This window comes from Hyperolius riggenbachi, chromosome 5 (genome assembly GCF_040937935.1).
Source record: "Hyperolius riggenbachi isolate aHypRig1 chromosome 5, aHypRig1.pri, whole genome shotgun sequence".
Classification (NCBI taxonomy): domain Eukaryota; kingdom Metazoa; phylum Chordata; class Amphibia; order Anura; family Hyperoliidae; genus Hyperolius; species Hyperolius riggenbachi.
In genome coordinates, this window is record NC_090650.1 from 368,078,438 (window position 1) to 368,091,312 (window position 12,875).

Here is a 12,875-nt window from a genome sequence, read left to right on the forward strand (position 1 = left end):
AGAAGCTTAAAAGCCAAAAATGTGGTAATTAGAGGAGGCAGTGGTGGACTTACCTCCTTCAAGCAGACACAACACGACTGTACATTCAGTCTATTTATTAGTCAGGATAATCTCCCCACCTGCCTTTACAGTGGTTGCCTATTGGTGACCCATGTTTGTGAGTATAACAACTATTACTCTTTATCATTATCCCCTTTGTCAATACATACTACACTATTGGGGCTCTTGGTGTTCCTCTGTTTATCTAATATTGCTGGCAGTAAATTGTCACACCCTGGCCAATATGTAATTCACTTTTTCTCCTGAGTTTTTCTTCTAAGAGATAATTTTTCAACTTCTTTTTTTAAATTACTTTTCAGCATTTTGTTATCAGACAAGTACCAAAAAGTAGGTGAAAATGTACTATCAAAATTATTTTGAGTATTTTCGTGCTTGTTGGTGGCTTAAAAAGGACCTGAACTATTGCACAGGACACAAGGAAAACACAGAAAAATCCACCCTGTGTGTATTTAGAGAGCAGAGTCTGTTTAATACCCTCACATTTGTTTAATACCCTCACATTTGTAAGTAAAACAAGTGTAATTTTAGCTTTCAGCTGTGTCAGCACAGGAATTTGGCACTTTCGGCAGACACAGCTAATATGTAAAGACAGGAGGTTAACGCTTTCTCTGCTTCCATGGAACCAGGAAGTACACAAACTATATATTTATTGCAAGAGTTCTGTAAGCTGTAACAAATAAATGTTTGTCTTTAAAGGTTATTATGCTGCTTATCTTTTAGATCAGAGAGGAGTTCAGGTCTGCTTTAACCACTTTAGGACCGCGTCACGCCAATGGGCATGAACACGGTGGCTCCCCCAAGATCGCCTAACGCCGAATGACGTAAAGTCCTGGGGGAGAGTTTTTCAGGAGATCTTGCACACCGATGCGCGCTCATCCCCACTTGGATGAAGGAGCTCCGCTCCGCCTTCAGTCTCCCAGCGGCTACTGCCACTCGGAGTCTGTTAGACGGCAAAACTGCTGTCTTTTATTGCTGTCCAGCACTGTGATCTATGGCAGCGCTGTACTGGGGACAGCCGTGTGACATGGCTGTCCCCCTGGCAGACTAAGGGGGAATGGCTGTCATAGGCTGTAGCCTATGACAGCCTATCACAGGAATTGGCTGGCAGGGCGAGGGAGAGAGCTAGGGAAAATAAAAATAAATACACAAATTTATAATAAAAAAAAAGACAAATATTTATAAAAAAATACACAAACATCTTGGGAGCGATCTTTGCCCACCAACAGAGAGCTTTGTTGGTGGGCAGAAAATGGGGGGGATCACTTGTGTGCTGACATGTACGGCCCTGCAGCAAGCCCTTAAAGCTGCAGTGGCCAAATTGGTTAAAAATGGCCTGGTCTTTGAAAAGGGGGGGGGGGGTAAAGCCTGTGGTCTTGAAGTGGTTAAAAGGCACTTTTTTGGCAAGATGTAAAAATATCACCAAGGAGAACACTCAAGATAAAAATTGAATTGAATATTGGCCCCTGTGTCGTGTTATTATACTGTCTTGTTATTTGTTGAATTTCTCTTTGCTTGGAATAAAAAGAAGGCCTACAGAATAGCAAAAACACAAACATTGTATACAGTATATTTAAAGAAGTTGCTGTATATATTTAAATACATGCTAAAAAAATAACAAACCATGACAAAGCAACAGACTTAATAAAATGTTTATTTGTATACAATACCAGTTTTAAAGATTCTGTTATACAATACCAGTTTTAAATAATATTTTAGGAAATAGAACTGTTGAAATACCGTTCAGGTTCCCAGCATAAAGTTAGTACATCTTGCCTAAAGCCCTGTACATGAGGACTGCCAGAGATTAGGACTCGATCCCTCAGGCAACAGTATGGGGTCGAGGCTGCACAAATGCATGGCTAGACTTCTGTTGCTACGCAGGTGGTCTGACGGAGCAGTGCATGACAAAGTGGCACAGACAAGGTGGGGTCAGCAAAAGAACAATACACTTGACTGAGATGATCCACCAAGCAGATTGTTGGGCGAGGCACCGAGGGAGGTTAGGGGGCCGCTTTATACACGCTAGAACCATGTAGCATGCGTACAAGGCTAAAAAAAAACCACAATTTTTCAATCATTAAGGCTAGTATTTCCAGTGAAGCAGGCACTCCATCAGTTTCTGGGTGTTTGGTGGTGAGGTGACTTATGGCAAAGTCACTGTTTATAGCAATTATACACAGTTCACCAGCACACCAGTAGCAGCATTAAATACTTTGCACTTTTATTGTCCAATTATTCTACACACAAAAAAAATCTGACAATTGTTTTGGGGGCCTCGCACAGTCCCCATTTCTCAAGGCATACGGTATCATTATTTTTGTTGTAGAATAATTGCACAATAAAAGTGCAGAGTATTTAACCTTGATCATGTGTTGCCTTAGGCCATGGCCTATGTGGCCTTGCCTTAAATCCGGCCCTGGGGTGTGCTGATAAACTGTGTGTACAATCATTAAGGCTGTGATATTACTGTGACAATGGAAAAGGTCTAAGCAGAATGTCATATTTGGAACAAAATTTAAATAAACTTAATTTCAGTAAACTGTTTTGAAGACATTTGTGAGACAACAGTACTGTATATCCTTGACTATAGGTCTGACTCAGAAAAAGAAAAATGTAGGGGCTGACTTATCTATAAGGCAGACCTTCATTTCTGAAATTAGCCCGGATGTTAAATGTAGGGGGAATGGGAGATACTGGCTGCACTGCTTATTAAAGGGGGGGGGGGGGGGCAGATACTGGGCGCACTGATTACCAAGGGGGTAGGAGTCATAATTGCTGCATTTAAGGGAAAAAAAGGGTTAACACCCAGGGACGGATCTAGGGGGGGGGGGGGGGCAAGCGGGTATCTGGCCCCAGGCGCAGTTTGTTGAATTCTTAAAAAGGCGGCAAAATGAATGGCAGTTTAGGCGCCAAAACCTGACCTTTAGGCGCCAAAACCTGACCTTGCCCCAGACGCAACTTGGTCTTGATCCATCCCTGTTAACACCTGAAGACAACAAGTGTTTATGGTTGCAATTAGGGACCAGGAAGGATTAACAGCTGTACATGGGGACCTAGAGGGGATATTGGCTTTATTTGGGGACCAGGAGGGGTTAATGGCCGCAATACTTTATGCAATGCAGCTGTTAACCCCTCCTGATCCTCAAGTGCAGTCATTAACCCCTCCTGATCCTCAAATACAGTCATTAACCCTTCCTAATCCTCAAATGCAGGCATTAACCCCTCCTGATCCTCAAATGCACTCATTAACCCCTCCCGATTCTCAAGAGCAGCCATTAACTTCTCCTGGTCCCTTAGCACCGCCATGAACTTTCCTATGTCAACATATTTGAGTCATTGGAAAATTCCAACTTAAGAGGGTCAAATATTCGGGTTGACTTATACATGGGGTTGACTTCTAGTTGAGGATACATGGTAAATGCATTTGCAAGAAACGGGTCTAGCAATCATGCAATAAAATCTGCCCAAACGCATGTTAGTGTGAAATCGCGATCACATCACAGAAGCTTGCTTACAGTTTAAGGTTGAAAAGGGCCCTTGTAAATATCTGATCTGCACTTTTGGCCCTGGTGTGTCATTTAGAAAGTGCCATAGTAAGATAAACATTTCTGTCAGAATACTGCACTTTTCTAGAAGAAAGGCAGCAGAGGCAACTTCAGATCAAAAATGATTTTTTTTATCCACCGTAGCTATTTAAAAATTGCATAGTTAAACATACTTTCGTAAATGTAATATCTAATTTCTGATATCAACAAGGGCCTGGAGCTCTGAGTTCCTTTCTGATAAATCTGTTTACTTTTATTTATTTTTTTGCATCTACAGAACCACTCAGGGTTAAAACGAACCCACACAAATATCAGCTAAGCCACATGAAGATGGGCTTATGGACTACAGAAAATTTAAGGACCCAAAGGAATACTCTCCAGCCGTTACTGGTACAGCTTTTATTTGTAAATTTTAATTTTTCAACTTCAACATTTCCCATTACTGAATGAGAAATGTTCTTCTCCGTACGTAGTTCACCAAAGTTTTCTAGCAAGACAAGATACCCCACAGGAATTAATTAACTATGGCTTTGGGAATGTTACATTTATTTTCACAGAGGATGTGAGTTCCTTAGTGAATATATACAATCTTTTTTATTATTATTACTCATTAGAAATGCATAGCAAATTGATAATCTAAAGCTATGTCTAAATACATCAAAATAGCTATTTTAATATTTGAGCTCTAAACCTCATAAAAATACACTTTAGATTATAATAATGATTTATTTCTTATTTGGACACTTTCTAAATACAAACAGTAAAAAATATGTGTAAAATTAAAAAATAAATGGAAAAAATAGATAAAATAAGTGTAATATAAAAATGAACTTTATGATACAAAACATAATAAGTAAGTGTATGTCCTTCTTATCTTATGTATTCAAATATTAACAATTTTATATGTATGGTGTGAGTCCATTTTTATTCTTAAGGGTTTCACCTACAGGTTGCAATCTGTATAAAAATAGATTTGTTTTTTAGAGGTTCACTTTCAGTACATCCTGTATACATAAACACCACTTCCACCCATTGAAATGGCAACAATACCTGCTTTTTCTCTAAAGTAGACCCCCTGTATGTTCAAGAAACAAACAAAAAATATGCACCCTTCCATTGCATGTTTACAGGAGACCTTAAAAGAACTGAGTGTGAAAAAAAATACAAAAAATAAAAAAAATTGTCCCTACATGAGAGAAGAAAAATAAAATGTTTCTTCATGCCAGCTTGGTCTTATACTTCAGTTGTTCATCGAAAAAGAGATGGTAAAATAGAACTGCTCAGCATGCTTCTAGTATGCATGGGTAATATATTTCTTCACTTACATTTTTCTCAAATCAACAGTGCACCCTAGTGACTAAATTGTAAAATGTTTCAGCAGTGGTTCATTTGCTTTTCTAAGCTATGCCTTTGGCATCTAAATAAATGTAATTATTTTCCAGTTTTCATTATAATGCTTTATTGATGTTTAAACCATTCAGTAAATGATTTAGATTCAGATTGCAAATAATATCCTAAACATATTGTAAATACAGGGTGAAAGTCTATAAAAATCATATTGAAACAACAATAATTACAATAAGAAAAAATGCATATCATTATTTACAGTCTTTGGTAAGTATATAAGAATAAGAATAATTGCTTGTAATCGTTAAAGGCTTTGTGACTAGTTTCAACATATTGTTTCAAAATTAAACCTAATCCCAGCTCATTTTTCAAAGGTAACATCACACATATATTCAGGTGTGTGTGTGTGTGTGTGTGTGTGTGTGTGTGTGTGTGTGTGTGTGTGTGTGTGTGTGTGTGTGTGTGTGTGTGTGTGTGTGTGTGTACTGTGTGTGGTGTGTGTGTGTGTGTGTGTGTTTTGTTGTTTTTGTTTTTTTTAATTTTAGAACAACATTTTCTGATATTGGGCATTGTAATTAAAATATTTTCTAGCTTTTATTGGATTATTACAAAATACACATTCTATGTAAGGCTAGAGATATATCTACCGATTTGTTTTTTTTAAATGATATATAAAATCACTGCGACTAAAAATACCCCCAGCTGCAGCTCTGACACTGGAACTAAAAAATAAAAAATAAATGATACTCATTTCATCAAACTGTGATCATGTGAATGCCTCTAGGATCTCATTTCCAGTATAAAACTGCTAGACACCATTACAGTACTCAGCATGCCCCGTCAAAAAGTAAGGATGTAGGGATTTTGAGGAGCCGATGGCCCTTACAATAATTCTCCAACTGTATTTTTAGAATCAAAATAAACATATGTAAGTGCACTTTAAAAAAAGGTACTGTTATGACATTAAAAATGTCTATTAATAGGTCGATTATTTCTTAACTAAATTAGATTATGTGGTTCAGCTATGTCTGTTTTGGCAGATATAGTGTACCATTAGAAGCTAACTTTTACATCTTGTTTTTTTTTTTACTTTTGTTTTATTTTGGGTGTATGTGGTGTTATATATATATATATACATATACATATATTGAGTTGCGTTATATTGTGTGATCTATTTAGGTGCAAGCAGAATTTAGCAATGTTAGAAGTTTGAGCAAAGATGGTGAGTCTTGAAAGTTAACTGTCAATACAGACAGTGATTTACAAGAAGTGTTTATTTCTTTCCTTTAAATATTCAGTTGCATAAGTAGGTTTTTACAGAAAATATTAAACTTATTGAATACATGGATGACTGAAGTGATCACAAGATAATGGCGTATCTTTTTTAGAAACTCCATTACTTTTATTACTATTTCCACAGCTGTATATATGATCCAACATGGAGTGTAATGATGACTTTCTTCACTCTTAGAGTTTCAGCTTTTTCCGGTTTGTACAGAGTGTGGTAGCAATTACTGAGGCCACTTCCGGTGTCTTGGCCATAGAAGACCATACAACCTAAGCTAGCTGCTTTGTTTCATGGTCCTCACAGTGGAGGTTTTAGAAATCAAATATGACCTCTGCATAAAGAGGATATGTCTTGTATATTGTTACATGGGGGCTTGCTTGCCTCACTGGTGATAGTATTTAGGATTACATTGTAAGCTCGCAAGGGCAGGGCTGTCTCACCTTTTTGTGTCTTGGAATTTGCAATACATTTTGTTCATCATGTTACATTTGTCACTGTAATAACTATATCTACCAGTTCTGTATTGTGTACCAGTATCTATATTTTGGGTAATGGGTATAACATTGCCTATATTACTATGTACCCCATGTTTGTTTCTTACGCTGTACAGCAACACAGAATATGTTGGTGCTTTATAAAACAATCATAATACTAAAAGAGCTACTTAAAAATACAATTATACTGCAAAAACTATGCGCCGTGACACATGTTAGATATCCATGTTAGAGCTACATAAAAATACAATTATACTACAAAAAGTATGTGCTGTGACACATGTTAGATATACAACAATAATGTTAGAAGAGTTATTGTAAAACTAAATAATTACATCTTTAACGGGTAGAACATCTATTTACTTTTTCTCTGCTTTTCTAAAATTCCTATTTGCTTTTTAACCCTTTAGCAGCCAATTTATTTATAAGCTTGCAAGTGCTCCAGGCCTATCTATTTTAGCACTTTTTTATTTCTTATTGGTTATATTTCCTTGCTAATAATTAGTACTGATGTAATGTGCGATGTATGGCCACTTGTCACTAGGTGGCAGTGTGAGACAAAAGCAGAGGAGTTCTGCTTTCAATTTCTATATGCTCTGCTAGCAGAGACATCACAGCATTCCAAGAATTTACAGCACAAGAATTCTTCCAGCTGATGTCAAAAGCAGTACACTTTTTGTATATTGCAAATATATATATTCAAAATGTATGTACATACAGAGCAGTAAATATAACCTCAACATACAGAGAGATCTTAGTATACAATTAGTTAACATCAGTTGCATGAAAACAATGTAGCATAAAGGAGAGCACTGGGAGCATCACTATTGTAATACAGAGCACAGCTTAAATAGCAAAAGTGGCAGGATCTGTTGAGCGATCATAGAAGGGTTACCACATAAATACAGTCCATTTTACCCTGACAGCGCTGTTTGGACAAAGTCCTTCGTCAGAGGGTATGTGGCTGGTGGCCCCCTAGGGCTTCTGTGCTTTTTTTTACATTGATTGCTTAGGGCTCTCAGCCGGGTTTACTGACAAGCACCCATGTCTGAATTGAATTTTGAATTGTATGTTTATGGGTGTGCAAGCCTTTCCTAATTAGAAAAGCAGTGCACTTATCTCAAACAAGATAATTCCTTTGAAGCTGCTAATAAGTAAACATTAACTTACCACAGTCTTATGCTGGGCATACATGGCTGCTGGGGAGGATTATCAATCGAGCCTGATGGTTCGATTGTTAATATCCGACGTGTTCCGATAACCCGCCGAATCGATACTTTGCTCGATGCCGGCGGGGAGAACAATAGAATAAACGAGCGGCTGATTAGCAGCCGCCCGCGGGGACGAGCAGGGATCGATCCGCACGCATGCACGGACGAGCGGGGATGCGTCGGTATCGAGCCAGCTGCTCGATCCGGCGCATAATCGCAGCCGTGTATGCCCGGCATTATGCTTTGCATGTAATGGTTATTTTGTAGATTTTGCTGCCTTTATAATCCCTAATAGCAATTTACTACACTGTATTGTATAGAAAATCTAGTTTGGATAAACATTTGCACAGCTGATGTAAAGTTCATAAAAATATTAATCTTGGATGTTGTCGCCCTACAAAACTCAGCAGTCAGATAATCATTCAGAAGTGGTCCTTCTCCCTTGTAGTAATCTGACAGAGTTGGAGAAGCTCCCCTGCTGAAATAGTGACAAATTCCTGAGCTTTTCTTCGATGTTGTTTTGGATGTTGAGTGACTGATTGTATTATTTAGCATGTATATGTTAAATAATTCTTTCATAAGTACACTTCTACTTACTGTGCATTGGAGGTATAAATGCATCTTCAGATGTTTATGTTTTGGCTCAATTTACCACAAAACAAGACCATGGGACTGTGCCTGATTTTTTTTTTAAGCATTTCACTGAACATAAAAATATGTGCATGTAGAATTGTCGTTGTATTTCAGCATGACCCATTCCCCATAAGGATGAAAAGTATATGATCAACTTTCAATGCGCGTGATTTAACAGTTTGCAGTGCTGAAATGGCATTCAAAGTGGAAGAAAAGAGGTAGATTGGGAGATACATTTTCCATAACACTGAACTTCAATAGAAATATCTCTGGTGGAATAGTTACAAAACCTATAATTTGTAGTACACATTTTAGAGCCGTTGCCTTCCAGGCCTCAGTTCTAGCTTTCTTTAAGCAAAGAGAGAGGTATTTACCGTAAGCAACTACTTATATGGTTATCGGAGTGCTTCCACTGGCTGATATTACATAAGGTCGCTCTCAGCTTTCGAAAGAACGTGTTTCTGGTGCTCGGCATCTTCTGTACTCACCTTCACTAATGGCTAGCTTTACTCCCTCCCCCACCTTGTATTTTTTGTAATGAAGGATATCCAGTGGATTCAATTCGGGTGACAAACCTCAGGAACTGGTAAGGAAAAAAATGGAGCAGAAAACACCAGGACCAGGAGGAGCACCAAATAGTGTAGTATTTTCAGGCAATGGGATAACAAATGAGACTACTGCTTACAAAACTGGATCCCAACCACAGTATCAGGCAAGTGGAAAATAACGTCTTCATATGGATAGGAAATTTTCTCCACTCCCAAAAAACAAAGAACGCGCAGTATAAATATCACAGGGGGCACCCTTGGGTGGAGGGGAGAACTGTACACAATGGGAGGCAATGTCCCAAAGGGAATACTTAATTAATTCTGAGTGGATAATGAAACAGTCCCATATCACACTGATTTTATGTTAATTGACACCAGGAAGGACAATGTGTTTCGTGGGACCTCCCTACGTCTTCAGGTCTATAGTACCGTGTCTTAATGGAGCAGTAGGCATGGATTTGGAACTCCTATCCAACACAATGATATAAGCAACGAGACATATGTAATGGGCAGGTCCTGGGTTCCATTATCTACTCAAAATAAATTGCATACAACCTTTGGGGCGCCTCCTCCTTCCAATTTTTAAAGCATCCTTTTGTACGTTGTTTACCACTAGGATTTACATTTTTCCCCCCCAAGAGGATTTGGTAGACTGGAGAAAGCCAAGCACCTGAAGGAGTCTCTTGTAGAAGTACAAGAAGAAGTAGACTTTGTGCAGATTGTGTCCTGGCTACAATTGAAGCTGAATACCGCAGAAGTTTTAGAGTGGTGTGTGTGTGTGTGTGTGTGTGTGTGTGTGTGTGTGTGTGTGTGTGTGTGTGTGTGTGTGTGTGTGTGTGTGTGTGTGTGTGTGTGTGTGTGTGTGTGTGTGTGTGTGTGTGTGTGTGTGTGTTATGGGATGATAGAGGAATATGCGGAGGCAGTATGTATATGGCACATGCATCTGCAGACTCCAAGAGGTGCTTAGTGCTTGATGTCATCATCAAATATAATATTTATTATATCCTGTGCTTTTATATTTATTTTGGCAAGCAAATGTATTCACCCATATCATTAACTCAGGAAAAGGAATGTGAACATATTTAAATAGATATGAAGTACATCAGTCAACAATGTAAAATATGCATAGTGCACATGTAAAAATGCATGCATTTTAAAGGATAGATGTATTTAAATTGCATCTGCAGTCACTGGGAAGCAATTCATATCCTTATCATGATGTTGTTTCTTCCCTCAGAGCAAGCTGGCTCTTTCCTTGTAGTTTGGCACCTCACCTAAGATTAATTTGACACAGAGCAACCTGATAGCTGGCGAAGGGGTGTGGTTTGTAATCATACTCTACACCCGCAGCTCTCATTACTTGGGTAGATGGGAACAGGTACCTGGGACCTTGGGGATGAGTAGGGCTAACCGGGCAGCTAATATTATTTACATACATACATTAATACTTAACCTGTGAAGTGTTAATGTGCTCTTACTTAAAGTGATACTTAAAGGGGAACTGAAGAGAGAGGTATATGGAGACTGCCATGTTTATTTCCTTTTAAGCAATACCAGTTGCCTGGCAGCCCTGCTGGTATATTTCTCTGCAGTAGTATCTGAATAACACCAGAAACAAGCATGCAGCTAGTCTTGTCAGATCTGACTTTGAAGTCTGAAACACCTGATCTGCTGCATGCTTGTTCAGGGGCTATGGCTAATAGTATTAGAGGCAGAGGATCAGCAGGGCTGCCAGGCAACTGGTATTGCTTAAAAGGAAAGAAACATGGCAGCCTCCATATACCTCTCTCTTCAGTTACCCTTTAAGTGAAAAAAGTGAAGAGATGATAAACAATTGTATCTATCCTCCTACTCTTAAAAAGCTTTAGAGGTAGCAGGAAAAAAGGGCGACGGCGGCTAGTGGACGAAAAAGGCACGAAAAAGGCACCTCCATAGACTTTATTGAATTTATCATTAATTTGGCATCAAAAGCAGAAAAAAGGGTGCCGCGATAAATATCGTTAACAGCATTAGAACATTAAAGTTTTTGAAATATGTTATGGTTTTAGAAACTTACAATGACCTCAATTCACTAAAATCATGCTGGAGATAATAAGGCAAGAGAAAACCTTCCACCACACAGCGAGAGAGTTATCTTATCTCTTCATTCCTTAAGTTACCTCCTCTGTAGTTATTTTCACACGCGGTTAATTAACAGCCTGTCTTTAACTTTAGCATTCTGGAGTTATTTTAAGGATTGAAGAGTTAACTTTAGGTTTGCCTGAGGTAAAATGTTTCCTGAATACTACATGCCTTATCACCATGGTGATAACTCTAGAAATGTTATTAAACACAGGAGATAAGCTTAGTGAATTAAGGCCAATGTTATGTTTTTTGTAATATTACTTTATTTGTACGTACAGATTTTATATCAAATATATTATCGTTTCTATGTGTGTAAGGGTGATTGTGCAGGGGGAGTGTTTAGGGTTAGGTACCACCAGGGGGGTGTTTAGGGTTATGCACCACCTGGGGGGATAGGCAACACGGGGTGGTGTTAGGGTTAGGCACCACCAGGGGGATGGCTAGGGTTAGGCACCACGGGTCAGGGTTAGGCACCACCGGGGGGTGGTGATTAGGGTTAGGCACCACCGGGGGTTAGGTTAGGTACCACCAGGGGAGTGGTTAGATTTAGACACCACCAGGGAAGGGTTCTGTGTGAGAGTAGGGTTAGGTTAAGCTGTATTGTTGAATTATGTAACAATTTTTAAAGTTATTATCTTTTCATTGTCATCTCCCGTCTGCTTTAAAACAGTATTTATCGTTAACCAATTTCGTAATTGAGAGATTTCGTTATACACCGGCGCCAATTATTTATCCAGCTGGGCCCTTTTTTCCTGGTGCCCTTTTTCATGCACTGATTTTAGATATCCCACAGTTTTACGTTGTTTAAAAACTTAAAAAGCAGATTTGTCTCAGCTGAATGTAACAGTCTGTCTCTGTGTCTCAGAATGCTCAAATATATGAACTAATGACCTTTTTATATATATGCTCTCCTTGCAGAGAGCTGGGCTCCCTAGAGAAAAGTATTTTCTGGCTGTAATTGCTTATCAGGTTGCGTGCGGCCAGAGTTGCACAGGCACAGTGGCCCGCCGACTAATCAGTCAGCAGAAACGAAACTTAGTCATCGCGAGGACCGGAGGATCGGTTTGACACTATGCGGGCACAGGGTGGCTGCAAAGGGCTGGTAGAAGCCCCAGGTAAGTGAAACTCTTCTCCTTATGTTCAGTTTAGGTTCATTTTAAGTATAAGTACACTAGCATTTTAGATACAAAAGTTTGAATGAACACTAAAATGGCCACATTTAATAAAAGCTGTAGCAGAAAGACTTGGGACTCCACCTGGATTCAAACAGCACAAGCTTGCTTTATTTGCAATATATTTGCATTATATGCTGTACCAAAGTGCAAACAGCATAATGTTTCAGTCTTGATGACCTTTCTCAAATGCATTTGAGAAAGGTCATCTAAACCAAATCGTTATGATGAGGTCTACAGTTTGGAATTTTCTCCTTTGAGGTTTGGGCTCCTGGTTAGACTCCCTGGTGCATATTCATCATTCGTGTATGTGTTTGAGGGCTTGATGCATATCCTTGGTCTGCAAGCTTACATTTTGTACAAGACAACACTTGCAAAATCCAAATTACTGACAATTGTTTTCAGTACTTTAAGACAAGAAAGGAAAAACGGTTTGATCAGGACAGGTGATAG

At 38.8% G+C, this 12,875-nt stretch overlaps 1 long non-coding RNA gene across 2 annotated transcripts in view; it reads left to right on the forward strand.

Moving 5' to 3' along the window:
* The window catches only part of LOC137517794 (uncharacterized), a 30,591-nt gene extending 21,307 nt beyond the window's left edge, over positions 1–9,284 (forward strand). For both annotated transcript variants that reach the window (XR_011020670.1, XR_011020671.1), the window contains exons 2-4: positions 3,883–3,995; positions 6,132–6,174; positions 9,122–9,284. This is a non-coding gene — a long non-coding RNA (uncharacterized lncRNA). The remainder of the gene's footprint in view (positions 1–3,882; positions 3,996–6,131; positions 6,175–9,121) is intronic.
* Positions 9,285–12,875: the final 3,591 nt, after the last annotated feature.